Below are 19,482 nucleotides of genomic sequence, written 5' to 3'. Positions count from 1 at the left end.
CATAACCCCACTCCTTAAATATGGATTGCACATAGTGACTTCTTTCCGAAGAATGCAGTGTGAAAAATAGGAGGGAAAACATTAATTTACAGTGGAGAAAACTAACAAATGCTACCTCTGCTGGATGATCAACTTTAACATCAAACATTATGTTATACAGTGTTTAACCTTGATATAATGTGATGACAATGGGACCTTACCTCTGTGTTCTTTCTCTTAAAATCCCTAATCTAATCATGAGGGAAAAATCAGACAAGTGCTAATTGAGGGACATTCTAAAAACATTTGATTCCTCAAAGCTATCAAGTTTACCCAAAGAAGGGAAAGTCCGAGAAACTATCAGAGCCAAGTGGAACTTAAGTAGACACAATGACTGCATTAAAAAAAAAAAAAGAACATTTAGTGAAAACTAAAGAAATCTGAATAAATCTGGGCTTTAATTACTAATAATGTATCTATAATGGTTCATTAATCCTGATAAATATACTGTAGTAATGTAACAGATAAACAGTAAGGAAATCTAGATGTGAGATACATCAAATAATTAAAATATCTTCACAACTTCTCTGTACATCTAAACAATTATCAAATAAAAAGTTTATTGCCAGAAAAAGCAGGAAGGATTGGTATGATTAAGCAATTGCGAGATTAGGAGAAGCAGATTTCCATGTAATTTTCTAGTCATTTTTTTTCTCATTAAAAGAGAGTTCTGGACGCACACACAAACAACACATACACAGAGGGAGAGAGAGAAAGAGAGAGAGAGATAAAGAGGTGGGTAAGTCTAATTGGGCTATTTTATTTTATTTTATTTTATTTTATTTTTTGGCTGCTTCACCTAAATGCAGTCTCTACCTCAAAGAGACTACCTCAATAGTTACTTAGGTGACTACCAACTACCCTAGTTTTCACTTAGGTCTTGAAGCTTTCCTTATTGAACCTCTAATTTTTTAAGTAACTGACCCCATTTGGTGCAAGGAGTGGGGCATGTGGCTGAGACCTAAAAGAATTAGCTGAATTTCATAATCGGAGCCATATATATTGATAAGCATGGGATTTAATTCAGCTAATCAGCCTAAGCAAGGCTAGTGCTGGAGGCTTCTGGGGGACAAATTTTACTGAACTGAGTGGCACACAGACATAAAATCTGGAAACACTGTTACCATTTTCCCTTTAAGTCCAGGCTTTGGATAAAGCTGACACCATCACCGAAGACAGAAAAGAAAAGGCTTTGTAATTACCTAGAATAATAAATCCATGCTATTGTTTAAGTAAAGTTTCAATTAGAATTTCTATTACTTGTGACTAGAAACACTGTAACTGATACATGTAAAAGTATATTCCACAATACCCATATATCAAGTGAAGGAATTTTTAAATATATATGCAATAATTTGAAAAGGTTCTTTTTAAAAGAATAACAAGTGATATGGCATTTGATTCATCTAGGTTGAAACTGCATAAAAAAGCAGCTACAAGACATCATAGAAATAAACTTGTTATGGCAATTTCGTGATTCATCAGATTTTATTGGCTGAGCTGCAAATAAATATTATGCATCATTTTCCTTTATCCTTTTAATTTTTAAGCACAAAGTTTCAAACCTTTTCATTGACCTGTTAACTGTTTAAATCTATATTATCTTGAGAAAATTGAAAAACAGTTTTAAATGTTTTGATAATATTCTTAAAATTAATGACAGAATTTATATAATAGTGACTAATTTCTAAATAAATCATTGGCTAATTTCTAAATAAAAGTAAACCATATTTTAAAATATTTTCCACTTAGCTTCTATATCCAGAAACTATGGAAAAAAGGTATTAGTAAAAATAGCAAAGGCAACATTATAACCGATTTGGTAGTGTGACTAAGATGATACATTAACTAATATGAATTTTTCTATCTTGAGAAAATATTCTTGTGGCAGGTATCATTAACTGAGAATGATTCAAGGTGTCCTTATATGACTTGGGGACCTTGGGGTAAAGAGTATTGATGCATATTAGTCCCTGAGAACAATGGCTTTAATTAAGCTTCAAGTAAAAATGGCCTCAACTGAAGTGCAAGCAGCGCTAAGTGAAATCAAACTTAAAAGTTCCAGAGACAAACACTCAAGTTCATGTAGGACACTGCAAAATATCTTTCTCCAAGAAACTTTTGAAAATATGAAGTGATACATTCCTAGGATTGTTTGAAAATGTAAGCTTTGCAAATACTTTCTCTTGGAGGAAACGGTACAACAGTGCTAGAGGCACCTCCCTGTCCTGGCAAGGTTTAGTATTAGAAGAAGTGGCTTTCCTGTTTGATTTTTCATCTCGGTGCTTTTCAGAGGTCTATCTGTTACTTTCATTGGGAGAGCTAGGCAGAGTTTATCAGCGGCTGGCACAGACATATATGTCATGATTTACAGGGTTCTAGTGCTCTAGAGTCTCCTGTATTGAGCTCATGTTTGGAACTGCAAAGAAGCAAATATAGCCATTTGTTTTTCAATGATAAACTGATGTAGCCAGTTGTTTTTCATTCAATTTTGCAGCTTCGATTCAGATTTCAGCGCTCCAATAAGTAGGGTCTGACAACTATGACAAGTGTTTCAGGTATGTTTTAATGTACACTAAAGTGCATCACTGTGTCCCATAAGGATAACATTGGCTCTCAGCATCATCTTTTTGCCTTTACTTTGACTGTCACACTAATGATGGAAGATAAAAGCTTAATACATTATCCCACTTTACAATCTCATATCATTTTTTTAAAAAAAGCATAATGAAACCTTATTTTGTCTATTTTGTGGTAACTACACTTAAACAGCCAAGAAAATTAAGTGCACTTCAGTTTAATCCTCTCGTCAAAAACATTATAACAAGCAGTGCTTCATCAATTACTTACCACTTGACCTTGAAGTACTAATTATCAAACTCTTTAGTGTCACTCCTGAGAGTGATGAGGCTTTCACATTCATTCTTCAACAATTCACCCTGCCATAATATTTTAATGAAATAAATAACAATATAGGCTATCTATTATTTCATTGATTTACATGTTCTTTAGATAGAGAAAGAGAGAGAGAGAGACAATATATTTGGTATATTAAAATCTACAACTCAGATATAAAAATAACTACAAGAGACTGGCCATTTTGTTCACTGTAAGCAACTCCATTTGTCACAAGTTAGTTTTAGATGCTGATAGTTTGATAAAAATCTCTAAATAAGCTTTTCTTTAGCAATTTTTAAAATACCAAATTTTCTATTAATTTTTAGAACTAGAAGAATGTGGAAATAAAAATTTCAAGAATATTCTTCTTAATATTTTCTCAAGTTACAGCACCCAGCAAGTTACAAGAGTACTCATGAGTATTGCTGAAAAAAACATACTGGCTTCTGAAATTTTCAAACACCTGTAGATAATGTTCTAGGCATCAGATGGTTTTCAATTTGCTTTTTCCTTATTTTATCAATTCGGTGGCATTTCAGTAAGTGATCATGAAATTTTTGCTAATTTTCCATATGTTAAAAATAACTTTATAATTGCTACTTTCCTTCCTCCACGACACTCCACCCAGAAACACCAACTCTCTCATAATCCTTACAGATGAAATCGTCCTTAAATTTTTACATCTATGTGTATACGTGTATGTGCCTCAATGCTGTTATCTCTGCGATGTGTTTTTGTTTGTCTTTAGAGTAGTCTAAAAGGATAAGATCTTTGGTCTGCCTATTTTTGTTCCTTTCCTTTCCTGAAAAAAATAGATTTCTTCACTTTAATCATATTACGCCTACGTGTGGCAGTTGCTTAGAGGAGGGATTTAAATGTGTACAGTTTGCTTGGAAATGGGGTGAAGCTTGAGAGCACTCAACTTGTTGAGTGTCTTAAAGTTATTATTACTAGAATGTACTTTAATTTTTATTTAGATTGTGCATTTATTTAAATAGCTTAAAACAACATTCAGACACAAACTGAATGTTCGTTTATTGTTCTTTCGAGGGTAGCTCTAAAACCTCCTCTGAAGCCACCCCTCAGCATCTCTACTGCTTAGTCATAAAAGGGTTCGGATTGTGGGCTGGCAGTGATTGTGCTGACCTGTGAGTCCCACTCATTTGCCTTTCAGCAGCTAGAGAAAATCTTTCTGCCCTGGCCTTCAAGGGAAAGACCTGGCAGTTTTCTGACCTTGATTACTCCAGGGACAGCCCGTCTCTCACTGTTCTGAAAGACACTGCATTGCCCTGAGCCCTTTTTATCTCTGTCATATGCAACATGACCCCTGTTAAAATGTGGCAGGTTTAATATTGATCTTCTCCTTTAGGATTTAGTTCTGTTCAGGTCAGATGTAGATTTAAAAATTTATAGGTACTGAACGTACCGAATAACTAACACCAAGACTAGATTCTAAGTATATAAAAGTGCTTACAAGACCTTAATAAAGAGTGGTTGCCTTCAGTTTAGTCTTAGCTCTGCCATTCAAGTCTTGCTTCCTGAATATATTGTAGATATATAGCGAACAAATCTGAGTTTGCCTTGAAAAAGGTACTGAGAGATTTGGCCAAGAAATTCTCACTCATCTGTTTGATGGTCCATGAGTGCCCTCCACAGGGTACTATGCAGAATTTTTTCTCTAAATTGTTGTCTCTGTTTAATTTTCTTGAGTGTTCTGTCTTGGATCATTTCTATATTAGAGAAAATTCATAAAGGCTTGAAAAGAAATTAAATTCCTTGATCTAATTTAGTGAATTTAGTGAATCATTTAAGTTAGGAAGCAAAATGTCAATACCAGCCTAACCCTCACTCCCACCGTACATCATCCTGCTGCATTCAATTGCTTGATAAGAAGCTTCTGAAAAATGCTATTTGGTTCTTAAACAACAGGTAATGGATTTTTAATAGTTTTTTTTCAGCTGTTCTTCCTGTAGGAAATTGAGTTAAGGGCACACATGTTGGCAATTACTCTTTTTTTTTTCATGGTATTTGTTTGAAACTAGTACTTAAGAAATCTACAGCAATATTTATACTCTTCTAGGTGATTCATTCTGAGCACCTTGCTTAAATTCCTCATGAAACAGAGAGACCTCCTCCTTACTCTTTCAAGGGATATCACGGGATAGAATTTAACCAAGGGATAGCAAAGATTCCACTATGTGTATATTCACTCGTTTTGAAACTAATAAATTGAAGTGGACAAGAAATCATTACTAGAATAAACAAAATAAATAAATAACACCCACAATAGAGAAAAATTCCTCTGTAACAACTAGTTATTGCTTTGTCAGTTCTTCAGAGTCAGTTCTGGGGAGAGTGAGCTGAGAGATCTATCAGGGAAATGAAAGCAAAGAGAACCCAATATTTCGATCAAAATGGCTTTCTCAAAATAATCACAGAGAGTATATTGCCATTTTAAGAACAGATGCTGAACAGTTAAAACCTTATCCCTCTAAATATGAAAGAAAAGGAAAGCTTTCTAGCAACAGAAATGCTGGGCTGACATGCCATGTAAAACACAAGGCAGGCCAGCTGGGGTTGACATGCTATTGAAACACAAGGCAGGCCAGTAGAGCTCTGTTATCAATGGTTAAGCCTGGACACGCCTGAGAACCAGCAATGCAGAGTATCCTGATGCCCAGCATTGCTCCCTGAGTCCTGGATGAAGTCTACTTTTTTATAACTGAAGCCACAAATGACACACTAGGGCCTGGAGGAAGAGGAACACTTGTTCTACTTTACCCCCATTGGCTAAAACACACACACACACAGTCTACTTGATATTGAAGCATATTAATTATCCATAAATATAATTTCCTAACTATAAAAAGAAACAAGTCAAAAACAGTAAGAAAGCTGATCAATGGGAAAAAAAACTGAACTCTGCCATGAATAATATGTATGCCATTAGAAGCATCTTCAAAAAGATGACTTAAGAATTGTATGTTTTAGTTGATTTCACAATGGCTGCTGGAATCAGTCTATAAACTGATTTTAAGAAATTTGAGGAGGTTATCTGTGTCCCATAAGTATTTGTAGTGTAAGACTGCACATTTCTAAGCTATTAGGGACTTTTTCTGTTTTGCAACTACACCATCTGAAACAGGTGTCTGTCAAGGATACTGTAGATGGGGAAGAGAAGTCTGGAGGATATTGCAGGATGATCTGTAAGAATTAGGACTGGAGGTTGCTTCACATCACCTCTGCCCACCAACTATTGACTAAAACTCAGCCAGATGTACCTACCCCATCATGACTGCAGGAGGTTAGGGAGTGAGCTGGTAAATTTCTTACTTATTTTTGTGTGCCCAGGAGGAAGAAACAATATGGTGACTGTGTAACATGTTCCTATTTTCCTCTACAGTATAAATATCTAAGTACAATCTAAGCACATTGCATTTACTTTGGGCCACTTTCCCTAGTATCATATAAATCATCATTGCTTCCTTTTTAAAACACTCATTTAACAATTTTTTCTCAATATTTTGTGATGTTAGCAGTTATATTTTACAATTGACCATCTTTTCTTCTTCCTTTTATTTCAAAACCTTTATCTCATAGGCCACGTTTTTGAGGCCATTTCCAAAGAAACAAAGCTTTGAGAAAACATATTAAAGTTCAATATGGGATATTTCGCTTATTTGGACAGGAGAGTCAAAAGCCCTTTAAGACACTTACTGAGAATTGAATACTCAGACATTTATCCCAATTTTATAGTAATGAGATAAAGCAAAAGAAATCCTTGTTAGCTTAATAGAAAAATGATCACCAGAGAGAACTCTGTTGGCTTTGAGCTTTGCAGCAAGGCATGTTTATTGCTTGATTAAATATTAATATGATTAGAGGTCATGCTCTTTGGTAAAATCCCATTAGTAATACACAGTGGAGTAAAAAACACTCAACTTCAGCATATTTTTCTAATACATTTAAAACTATGTGACTAATGGCTGAAAAACAAAAACTTGAGCTTACTTGCATGGAGAATCCATAGACCAGATTCTGCCATGATCCAGTAACACCAGAGTCAAGGGGACATTTAATATACCAGAGACAAAAAGAGTTTCATTCTCCTGACAGTCTAGACTGTACAAAACTATATTTCAAATCTAAGTAGATCAAATTGCAGTTAAGCAAGTGCATGTGTCTGCATTAACTCATCAGCCATTACGATTGTACAGACTAATTAGGTAGAGTTGAATTTCAGTCTATCGTAAACTGGTGATTAAATGGTAAGAAGGACAATCTGAAGAACTGGCTCTATTAATAACTCGTCATGTGAACACAGATAAGTGACTGAAGTTCTTAATACCTCTATCTCTCTATGTTTAACTTCTGTATGATACCAACCTTGGACCTGAGAGTTTTAGGACAATTTTAATAAAGACTATGCCACTCAAAATGGATGAAGGTTCAAGTAGGAAATATGGAAAAAAATCAGTACTAACTTCACAAACAGTGTAAAGGCTGCTTGTCCATGGTGTCACTGATATTTTCCATAAATACCCAAATATAAACTTAGCAACAATGAATTATTATTAATGACATGGTAAGCAATTAAGAGCTAAGCTGTAATGGTAGGCTACTTTCTGGCTCAGCGTTCATACAGTGGAGGCGTTGTATGAATGGAGAATTTCTCAAATGGATATTTAAGTTGCTGTTGTAAAAAATGTTACTAGTCTATATTTTGTTTAGGAACTTATTTTTTATGAAATTTTCTACTTGAATAATCACCCTTTGAATTTTAATTCCTTTCTAAGGAATTTCCCCTAATATCATTTGTCTTTTTTGTTGTTGTTGTTGTTGTTGTTGTTTGGTTGGTTGGTGTTTTCTTTGTTTGTTTGTTTGTTTGTTTCCTTTTTTTTGAGAGATGGTCTCACTGTGCTGCCTAGGCTGAAGTGCAGTGGTGCAATCATGGCTTACTGCAGCCTCAAATACCTTGGCCCAAGCAATCCCTTGGCCTCAGCCTTCCAAGTAGCTAGGACTGCAGGCATGTGCCACCATGCTGGCTAAATTTTTAAGTTTTACTGTTAGTAGAGACAGAGTCTCACAATGCTGCCCAGGATGGTCTCAAACTCTTGAGCTCAAGCAACCTTCCCACCTTGGTATCCCAAAGTGCTGGGATTACAAGCATAAGCAACCATGCCAGTCCTCTTAAAAAAATGTCCTGATATCTTAATTTGATTGGAAATACCACTTGCGTTTTTGAATCAAATGTGTATGGATGAAATTGGGATGGTGTTGTTACTTAGGCTATTAATAAGATAAAATTCCATTACTGGTGCTCCCACAAGTAAGAATCTGGGGATTGAAATTAACATGATAAGTCTTTATGTTAAAACAAGATCTAATTCAATTAAAATTGATACTTTTTTCTAAATTGCATAAGGGAATACTGCATTTTGTACAGAAACTCTGCATCACACTTACATCCCATTGGAATGATTCATATCTTATCTTTTAACATGCTGCTCTTTCAAAGGGGGTTTATGACTCCATAAAGGAGCCGACTGACAGTCCTTAAGAACTCTTGCTTACATGTATCATAACACAGGCATCCACTGTGCAAATTTCTGCACAAACCCAGCATTTAAGTGTGAACTACACGCATCCTGAACTGATGAAAACAGGGTATTTGTTACACTTGGTTTCCAGGGAAACGACACTTTACAGGATCCCCACTTATGCCGTTCCATGCGAAGTTGCCTCAGAATCGCCTTCAAAGAGCCCTTGTCTCCATCTGTGAGCTGAAGGGAAAGTGCTGTGATGGCAGCTGCTAATGAGCTGACTCGCCTCCATCAGGGCAGGTCTAAATTTACTTCCACTGTCCCCCTAGGGAACTGTCAACCAGGAATATGAGTGAGAGAAGAAGAAATGATTGCCCCTTTCCGGGAGCATGGCACTCTCTCTAACACACTTGCTAATTTGATAGTTACAATAAAGGATGGATAGTTACAGGGAAAAATCCGTGTACATTTGCTGGTACTGCAATGTCAGCCAAGCATTTGCTTCCTAACTTTTTCAGTGGCAGCTTCTTCCTGACATGCTGTCTGCAGGTGGCCGTGACTCTTCTTTTTGTCTGCTGCGCTTGTTCCTAATTGCAGTTCCACTTAGTGTACCCTCTTCTGAGGCTTGTGTTCCCTTGTTCTCAATCTGCAATTGACAATGAAGAATTTTAACAGAAGCTACTGGAAACATGAAAATGTATTTTGAGATCCATCATTAAAGATGATTTTTGCTCTGGCAATATTCATTAGTCGGCCACTGCCATGAATGTAATGGCAGGTGCCCTCCGTTCAATGGGTCACACGCTGAGTTCATCACTGCCAAGCAGAGCCACATGTAAGTTAGGCTGAGAAGGCCAGATTCTGAGGACAATTAGATAAATTCTGCTCAGACTGGAGCAAATTAGTGAATGAGCATATGTTCCTGGATTCATATTTTGGGAACTGTTATAATCCATTTGAAAGTAAATTTCAAAATAACGTAAGGAAAGGGCAATAGAATTTTAACTAACAACACCCTAATAGAGGAAGCACTGTGCACCACTCACTAAACTTACAGCAGGTGGAACAATTGGCATCCTATGAATTGTCCCCTCATTTACATATGTGTTAGGATTCCGCTAACTGAACTTATTGTCTCTTACAGAAGAATGTGTCATGTAGTTGGCTATGGCTGATACTATTCAATTAAGAGAAAGTGGTGGTGACACTTAGATCATTCAGCCTTCCAGAACTGATTCACTTCTTAAGGAAATCTTGAAGGAGGAAGCAGAGTATATTACATAATAGAAAATCATAAAGGGTGGGTGGGAGATAACGTGGGGTTTCTGTGTGTGTCTATGTGTGTGTGCACCTGCACAATTGTGTGCAGAATGTTTAGGTGCAGAAAGCTGCCATAGTAAAATTATAATGACAAATATATTTATTTCCAATATAACTGACTATAATCCTGGTAGCAGCAGAGCCAGATGGTAGCTAATAGAAATGGAAGTAGACAGGAATGTATCTGAAAGGCTAGAAGTTGAATGAAATGAGAATCCCTAAATTATAGTTAAAAAAAGATCTCGTGAAGGCAACAAAAAGCAATCATTTGTGGAGAGAGGAAAAAATATTCCAATGAGTGGTATTCTTGCTTCTCCTCTTCCAAAGTTTATGTTCCTTCCATTGCTAGTGTCACATTTAGGAAGACATTACAAGTCTTTCTCCTAAAAACAGGACATAAAGAAGCCCAATGAGGTGCATGATTGAAGACCTTTTCGTGATGGCTGAATCCCTGACGGCTTTTAGAAGAATTAAAGCTCATGTCCGGAAGTGAAGTTCCTTCTGAGGAAAACCATATAAGAACTCACTACTGTTTCCCTAAGTGTATAAGATAAAGGATACATAGAAACGGAATTTTGAAGAGACAGGGAATTTGACCTCCATGAGGACTGTTGTACAGATATTTGTCACACATTTTTCAATAGACTATGAGCAACAGATGTCATCTTTTCTCTGCATATCACTCTTTTCTCTATTTTTTTTTTGTGTGTGTGTCAAACATGCTTAGGCTTCTAGACAGAAAATTTGTTTTTCCCTCCCCTGTACCCTTAGGGGATCTTTTCCTTGCTTTTTATTTGAATCTTTTCTTTCTATATAATTTCATTTCCACCCAAGAGTGCACAATCTTGGGAGAAATCGATCATGTGCCTATTGATCCAACTGCCCAAAAGGAAAATAAGTAAACAAACAAATAATGTGTCTCTACTGAGTGCTCCAAAGGAACCAGAAATGTTATTCTTAGTCAAATCCTCACCAAAAGGAAGACAGTGTGGTCAAATAGAATGTATTTGAATGAATGAATGTAATGGCAGGTGCCCTCCGTTCACTGGCTGTGTGTGTCTGAGTGCCATGGAAAATATTAGCTTCCATATGAATTACTGACTAAATGTTTGCCATTAAACAAATTTGCACTCAGATAATTCTACCATAAGGATATCTGTTCTATGTATCTGTTATTCTCCAAAACGCTAACAGAGTTAAATTGGACAATTACAGCGTCCTCCAAGAAAGAAACACTCGGGGAACATTTTTAAGAGCAAACTACCCCTGCTGTTATTTATATTCGTGTCTGTCTGTTCCTACCCAAAAATTGAAAGAAATTTTTGGGTAGGAAAATTGTATTCACTGTTAGTATCTGGAGAAATAGGTGCCAAAGGAAATCTTGATAATGAGAACATAAGAGGAAAGAAAATAGAGAGTACTATGGCATTAAAAATGATAACATCCAGTAAATAGCTCCATCTATACAAATGACTCATTCTCTTTTCTGTAAATGCCTGCATTTAAGGGCATCTGAGTTTCTAAGAACTGAGGGTGGCTGTGGATTTTGATAATACTCCTATCCTGGTGGAATCAAACAAGTAACTTACTACACTGTAGCAGAAATATCCCCAAATATCAGAAATTGCCAATAGTTGTGAAAGCCTTCTCTGCAGCCTTTTCAGCTGGAACACCATCACGGCTGTGTCTGGATGGCTTTCCTTCCCTCTCAAGGGGTGTCCAGTCTTTTGGCTTCCCTGGGCCACGTTGGAAGAATTGTCTTGAGTCACCCATGAAATACAGTAACACTAGCGATAGCTGATGAACTAAAAAAAAAAAAAAAAAAATCACAAGAAATTCTCATAATGTTTTAAGAAAGTTTACAAATTTGTGTTGGGCCACATTCAAAGCCGTGTTGGGCCACATTCAAAGCCGTTTTGGGCCTCATGCAGCCCTCCGGCTGTGGGTTGGACAAGCTTGGTCTAGAGTTTACCAGGATACCTAGTTTACCTAGTAGCCTGGTTCCTTTCTCTTCATCCCCCAACTCAGGGATCTCAGAGGCTGGGTCCTTCCTGAGTTCAATTACCATAACAGTTTCTAAGTGGTGGACCCAAAGCCTAAACTAAACCACAGACTCATTTGTGTGCTCTTGGATTCAGCAAACAAAGCCAGTTTTAAAAATTAAGAAACTTGATATCAAAGCTGAGTTTTCAACTATTTTGAAGTAACTCAAGAAGCTATAGCAACACAGCCTGCAATATCTCCAGACAGGACCTTTACTTTGATGTAACAAAATCCCCATGGTTACCAGTTGTCCAGTATAATTCCCAGTTCAGTGATTTAAGTCACCTCACTGATTGTTAAGCCATTTCGATTTCGGGCTCTTGCGCTTCTTGATCTTCTTGCTTAACAAGTTTATAGATTAACTTAGTTTTCACTTTTAAAAAAATGTATATCTGGACTAGAGCCCACATTATTTTATCAACTAAAATTTGCTTTAGTTCTGTATTACAGTGGATTTGTTTTCAAAAAACAATTTCTTCAAGAATTATAGAATAAAAATATTGTTCTAAATTTCTTTAAAAAAATAGCATCAAGTGAAAAGGAGAAAAATTAAATGTTTGTAATTCCTTTTATTACTTTCTAGAGTAAAATATATCCATTTAATGAATGCTTGTGTCCTGTAATTTTTAGTCTTTTCATACCAAAAGGCCTGCAGAAAGTTGAAATAACATTAGCAAATTATTACCCTTTGAAGGACTGCATAGTGAAAAGTACAATGTGCATATTTATATAACATGGCGTTTTTGGTATGGGAAAACTTTTACTATTAACAGATACTAGAACCGTGTATCATTTCTTTACCAAATTAGCTATGGCATTTTGATCCCAATCTCCCCACCTACTCTACAAGTTTTTATTATGATATAGGTGGATGAAGTTCAAAAACATGTATTGTGATCTTGCTAATAGCTCAGTATATTATGTGTATCCTGGATTATAGAGAGACGATGAAGTCAGGTGAGTTTAATATTCACACATCCACATTTTTTTTGGTGGCAGCAAAAACAAAAAAAGAAAGACCTGCTTTATAAGTTACTTCCTTGTAATAGAGTTGAAGTTTAAAACTGATCGGAAACTGAATACTAGAATGGTTTTGTATTTTAAGTTTTTAATCAACTATTTCTTAGAGCCATTTTGTCTAGATTTCTCAAGCATGTATAACCACATGTCTTCTTCTGGCTCTTGACCTAAATGACAGTAACCTGTCTCATTTAAATATCATTTATTTATTTATTTATTTATCAGTTTATCATAGGTTGATAAACCTATGATAGGCAGAGATCCTATAGTAGGAATAGCCTATTATTCATTCTCCCCTTTTCTAAATTAAGCCAGAATCATAAATGGACATGATAATTTCTAGGGATTATAGGATTTTTGGTAATGCAGTTAATGTTTTTCAGGGAAATTGTGATTTGTAACCTTATCTGTGTTTACTTTATCCTCTTATCAGAACAATGTGCACTGAAGTAGTAAGTATTAAAAGAGTTAGGATAATGCATATTCTTTCCACTTACCCATTCTCACTTTTGGCTGTGTTGTGGGTTTCTGAGGGATCTCAATGTATAATTTTTTTCTCTCTTGACCAGGCACTGAACTAATTGAGAACATTTAAAAAGCAAAATGATAATAAAAGAGGGAAAGTATTACCTTCATCATCAGTAGTACTAGTTTGACGTATTAGCATTGTATGAGAGACCAGCAGACTACAGGATTGAGTAAATTTAGCCACCTGACTTTAGGCAGGGGTGGGTATCCCTGGCAGGCAACCTGGAACTGCAGAAAAGTCAAGAATGTAAGTTTCTTTCTATAAAGGAGATGTACTTTAAGTCAAGCATGCCCAGTTGTTTTGTTTTTATTGTTGTTAATTTACCTACTTGAAGAAAAATCACTCCATTTCTTAAAGGCAAAATGAAACTAAAAGCATTATATCTTTGGACTTCCCTCCACCAGAATGGAAACATCAAGAGTGGGGACAAAGCTCCCTTTAATAACAGGTTACATCCTAGGCTATGTGACTCTCCCCAAGTAGACTAAAACATCCTAAGGTCGGGGCCCATATCCACCTCATTCACTAACTCAGACACAATTACAGCGAAGTGTTGCCAGAGAATAGGTGTCCCATACTCATTTTCAGCAAATTCTAAGTTAATTTTCATCCAAATAATAGTTCCTACTCTTATTAATGAATGCTGAAAAAACAGTAGTCTTTGTTTTTGTTTGTTGTTGTTGTTGTTGTTGTTGTTTTTTGAGATGGAGTCTCACTCTGTCACCCAGGCTGGAGTGGAGTGGCACGATCTCAGCTCACTACAACCTCTGCCCTCCGGGTTCAAATGATTCTCTCACCTCAGCCTCCCAAGTAGCTGGGATTATAGGTGTGCACCACCACGCCCAGCTACTTTTTGTATTTTTTATTAGAGAGAGGGTTTCAACATGTTGGCCAGGCTGTTGTTGAACTCCTGACCTCAAGTCATCTGCCTGCCTCACCCTCCCAAAGTGTTGGGATTACAGGTGTGAGCCACAGTGCCCAGCCAACAGTAGTCAATTTTAACTCTTCAAGTAGCTGACAGTGGACAATCTTAATTCCTGAGACCATTGTGGTGATACACAAGTTGGTTGGAGGTGTAAATGGGTTGTTGTTTTGATACTGTCTCTGAAGAAGTTGTAAGGTAGAAAGTTCGTGGTTCCTACTCTTATTAATGAAGTTCGTGGGCAGCAGGAGTGATTGAGGGAGGAGTCAAGTAAGTAACTGGAGGAGGAGAAATGCTTGGGAAGTATCTTCAAGAGATGTTTCTTATTCTAAATCAGCAAGGTCAGCCATGACATGTAAGTACTTTTTGATGTCTAGCAATTCAACTCAAGAACAATGTTTCTTTTTCCAGACCAAGTTTCTACTTTGCAGCAAAGCCTGACTTCACTCTTAAATGCTGAAAGTATTAAATAGCTTTTGTTTCTCTCTTTTATATTTATAGCTAAAGTTTACATAGTCTATTTTATCAATGATGTCTAATAAGACAATGAATGAATACTCTTTCAGGATAAGTACTAACTCCTGTTGACTACCAACTGAATTCAGTTGATTGCTAAACCTCTTGTAAAATATACAGTTTGGATTTGATGTTTGGTAATTAGTTCATTTACATTTGTGTCTTTGAATAATAAAGTTTGGTTTCATTGTAGAAGTGACTACATTTCAGTGATAAGCAAAAATCCTTCAACAAGGAATATAAACATTTGCATTCATTTAGACATTAATTTGGGAATATCGGTAGGGAAAAATACATAGTTTTTAAAAAAATATTTTGCTACTTGTTTATCTGACATCTAGACTTGATTATACTCATGGTTTTTTTTCTATTTTCTTGAGATTATACTGTCAACTTAATTACTATAATTCAATTTATTCAGATTTCTGTAGCTGATTATAATTTTTCAAGTTAGTATATAAGTCACTGTTGCTTTTGTTCAGGTTGATTTTATTCAACCTGTTTTGGGGTTGCCTTATCATTCTATATCTGATTTTTGCTTATTCTACTATTGAATCATTTTATTGTTTTCAAATATTTTATTATTGTTTTAATTATATTTAATCTAATATTAGAAAATGTATTTCCTAACTGAAACGTGGATTACATAAATTTTCTTTCCCCATACCATTTACTTAGGGGGTTAAAATATGAGAGGTATGGCTTAGAGGAATATTAAAAATGAATGGAACATTAACCTAATTTTAAAATCTCTGGAGGTAGTAAACTGAGTACCAAGATACATTTACTCTTTAATGGCAGAAGCAAGACTAAAAACCAGACATTTTCAGTTCTAGTTTAGAACTATTTCAAATACACTACTCCATAGGACATAAATTATATCATAACAGAATAAAATTTTATTAGCATCATGCTAACACAATGTGTATCAGGAGAGAGCCTAAAGAATCTGATTCCAAAATGATCTCCTTTGACTCCATATCTCACCTACAGGGCACACTGATGCAAGAGACAGCCCCTAAGGCCTTAGGAAGCTCTGCCAGTGTGGCTTTCCAGGGTACAGACCCTCCAGGCTGCTTTCACAGGCTGGTGTTGAGTGTCAGTGGCTTTTCTAAGCACACAGTGCAAGCTGTTGGTGAATATACCATTCTGGGGTCTGGAGGACAATGACCCTCTTCTCACAGCTCCACTAGGTAGTGCCCCAGTAGGGAGTTAGTACTTATCCTGAAAGAGTATTCATTCATTGTCTTACTAGACATCATTGATAAAACAGACTATGTAAACTTTAGTTATAAATATAAAAAAGAGAAACAAAAGCTATGTATGGGGGCTTTGACCCCACATTTCCCTTCCACACTGCCCTAGGAGAGGTTCTCCATGAGGGCTCCACTCCCACAGCAAACTTCTGCCTGGACATCCAGGCATTTCCATACATCCTTTGAAATCTAGGCAGAGGTTCCCAAACCTCAATTCTTGACTTCTGTGCACCCATAGGCCCAATACCACATGTAAGCTGCCAAGGCTTGGGCCTTGCACCCTCTGAAGCAAAGACCTGAGCTCTACATTGGTCCCTTTTAGCCATGGCTGGAGTAGCTGGGACACAGAGCACTAAGTCTCAAGTCTGCACACAGCAGACAGGCCATGGACCTAACCTAGGAAACCATTTTTTCCTTCTAGGCCTCCAGGCCTGTAATGGGAGGGGCTGCTGTAAAGACCTCTGACATGCAGTAGAGACATTTTCCCCATTGTCTTGGAAAATTAACATTTGACTCCTCATTACTTATGCAAATGTCTGCAGCTGACTTGAATTTCACCTCAGAAAATGGGGTTTTCTTTTCCATCGCATTATCAGGCTGCGAATTTTCTGAACTTTTTTGCTGTGCTTCCCTTTTAAACATAAGTTCCAATTCCAAACCATATCTTTATGAATGAATAAAACTTAATGCTTTTAAGATCACTGAAGTCCCCCTTTGAACACTTTGCTGCTTAGAAATGTATTCTGCTAGGTACCCTAAATCATCTCTCAAGTTCAAAGTTCCACAAATCTCTAGTGCAGGGGCAAAACACTGCCAGTCTCTTTGTTAAAACATAGCAAGAATCACCTTTGCTCCAGTTCCCAATAAGTTTCTAATCTCCATCAGAGACCTCTTCAGCCTAGGCTTCATTACCCATATCACTGTTAACATATTGATCAAAACTACTCAATAGTCCCTAGGAAGTTCCAAACTTTCCCACATCTTCCTATCTTCCACTGAGCCCTCCAAACTGTTCCAACCTCTGCCTGTTACCCAGTTTCAGAGTCGCTTCCACATTTTCAGGTACCATTATAGCAGCACCCCATTCCCTGTGGTACCAATTCACTCCTATTACTCCATTCTCACACTGCTATGAAGAAACACCTGTGACCGGGTAATTTATAAAGAAAAGAGTTTTAATTGACTCACAGTTTCCCATGGCTGGGAAGGCCTCAGGAAACATACAGTCATGGCAGGAGGCACTTCTTCACAGAGTGGCAGGAGAGAGAATGAGTGCAAGCAGGGAAATGCCAGACACTTATGAAACCAGCAGATCTTGTGAGACTCACTCATTATCATGAGAACAGCATGGGAGAAACTGCCCCCATGATCGGATTACCTCCTCCTGGTTCTGCCCTTGACATGTGGGGATTATGACAATTCAAGGCGAGTTTTGCGTGGGGACACAGAGCCAAACCACATCACACCTTTGCTTAATCTAATACTTCTCATTGGTTATGCCTTCAGAGCACAATTCCAGAGTTATAGTTGTCCTTCTCAGGACATATAATAGCAATTAATAAGTGTCTGCAATTACACGTTTATTCCTGAGATCATTGGATTGTCTTTTTCTCAGCTAGATCATGAGTGTTATAAACAAAAGGAAGATTTTTTTCTTATTCATTTTATCTTTTCCCATTGAATCCCCAAAATCTAATAGTGTATCTGGTACATAGTAGGCATTTAACAAATGCTTAATGAATTTATTCAGTGAAAAATAAAATGTATTGCTAAATTATTAATTGCTGCTAATGTTACACAGCTGTGAAAATAGTGTTTTAGATCCTTTAAAACATCAAATTAGATTTTTTTCTAGTTTTTCTATACTTTTCTACACGTTTTGTTTTGTTTGAAACCTTTATACAAAATGAGGCCAAGGTAGTTGCTTCAAATCATTTTGGAAATTGGGCAGGATATAAATTAAACAAATAATAAATCAATAAAGTACTCATGCATTTGGTGAATTCCTACGTGTACAAGGTAGAGAGGGAAATTTTATCTGTCTTATTGTAGATACTCTGGAAATAATGAAGTTTATATTTATAAAGTTTTTTAAAAACTGAACCACTGTTGATTTGTATTGAGCTAAGAGTCAAAAAACATGTGAAGCTGTCTTACTCCTTTGATTTTTGCACTTGAGTGCATGAAGGTTTTCATATATCGTTATTAAATTCTGCCTTACTAAATTCACCTTATTATAGATCCAACCTGTCAAAATATTTTTTAGAACTTGATGATGAATGAAAGATCTAGAGTCCGGGGCACCATGGTGTCCTGAAAGAAGCTCATTTGGTGTTAACTTTAGGGCTTTGTCTGTCAGCGTGAACAGGCATTCTAAATTAAGCTGCAAATATGGCCATGATCCCTCTCATACTACTTAATGTATTTCTTTCATATCACTTATCAAGTTTTTTTGTGTGTGTGTAATACACATCCTACCTATCCCCTTTTCATGTCCTCCACTGTTAGAGTAAAAATATGTGTCTTACTCATACTTGCATGCCTGAAACTGTTTATTTTAAAGGTGACTTATACATTATTGATCCAAATAATTTATTCATTTAATGACTTAAAAAGTAAGCTCTTACTCTGACTTAGAAACTATGGCATGTGCTTGATATATAAATGTGAATAAGTTACAGAATTGGAGATCAGAAATTCATAGTTCTAGGGAGGTGGGAAGCACATGAAGCATTTTAAACCATACAACAGTGCGATTATAGCAATGAGCAAAAAATTTGAGTCAAATGTTAAATTAAATGGAAATAATCCCATCTGCCCATTTTCTCAATTATATTGAGTCCTGAATTACTGGAATAGCAAAGGTTGGCACAAGGTACAGAAGCAATCTATCAATCACTTTTCCACTTCATACCTAGCTCCTGATAAATATCTCCCCATTCAAAGAGAGATTTCCAATGTATCATATTACATTATATTAATCATATTTTATTATATAATCATATTTATTATATTAATTGTATTATAGTAATCATATAGCATATTAATTATATTATATATCATTAGTATTTGGGGATACAATGAACCAGGACAAGAGATAAGAGTATAGAAGGAAAGAGATTCAAAATAGGTCTAGGTGGTTTGCTAAGAATGACAGTGAGAAAGGAGGAGGAATTAAGGATAATTCCCATGTGTCCAGTTTCATTGACCAATGGTAATTCCAAGCACAGCTTACAACCCAGTGTGGCAATTAGTTAAAATGAAGCATACATTAGAATACCCTAAACTCTCAAGATGGTAATTGGGGTGAATGAACCCCTCGATAGGTCACCACTGGTCTTGAAATGCCTGCTACATTTCTTCTGATCTGCCTTGCATTTTCACTTTCTATGAATG

This window comes from Pan paniscus, chromosome 22, assembly GCF_029289425.2.
Source record: "Pan paniscus chromosome 22, NHGRI_mPanPan1-v2.0_pri, whole genome shotgun sequence".
Classification (NCBI taxonomy): Eukaryota; Metazoa; Chordata; class Mammalia; order Primates; family Hominidae; genus Pan; species Pan paniscus.
This window is presented reverse-complemented; position numbering follows the sequence as displayed.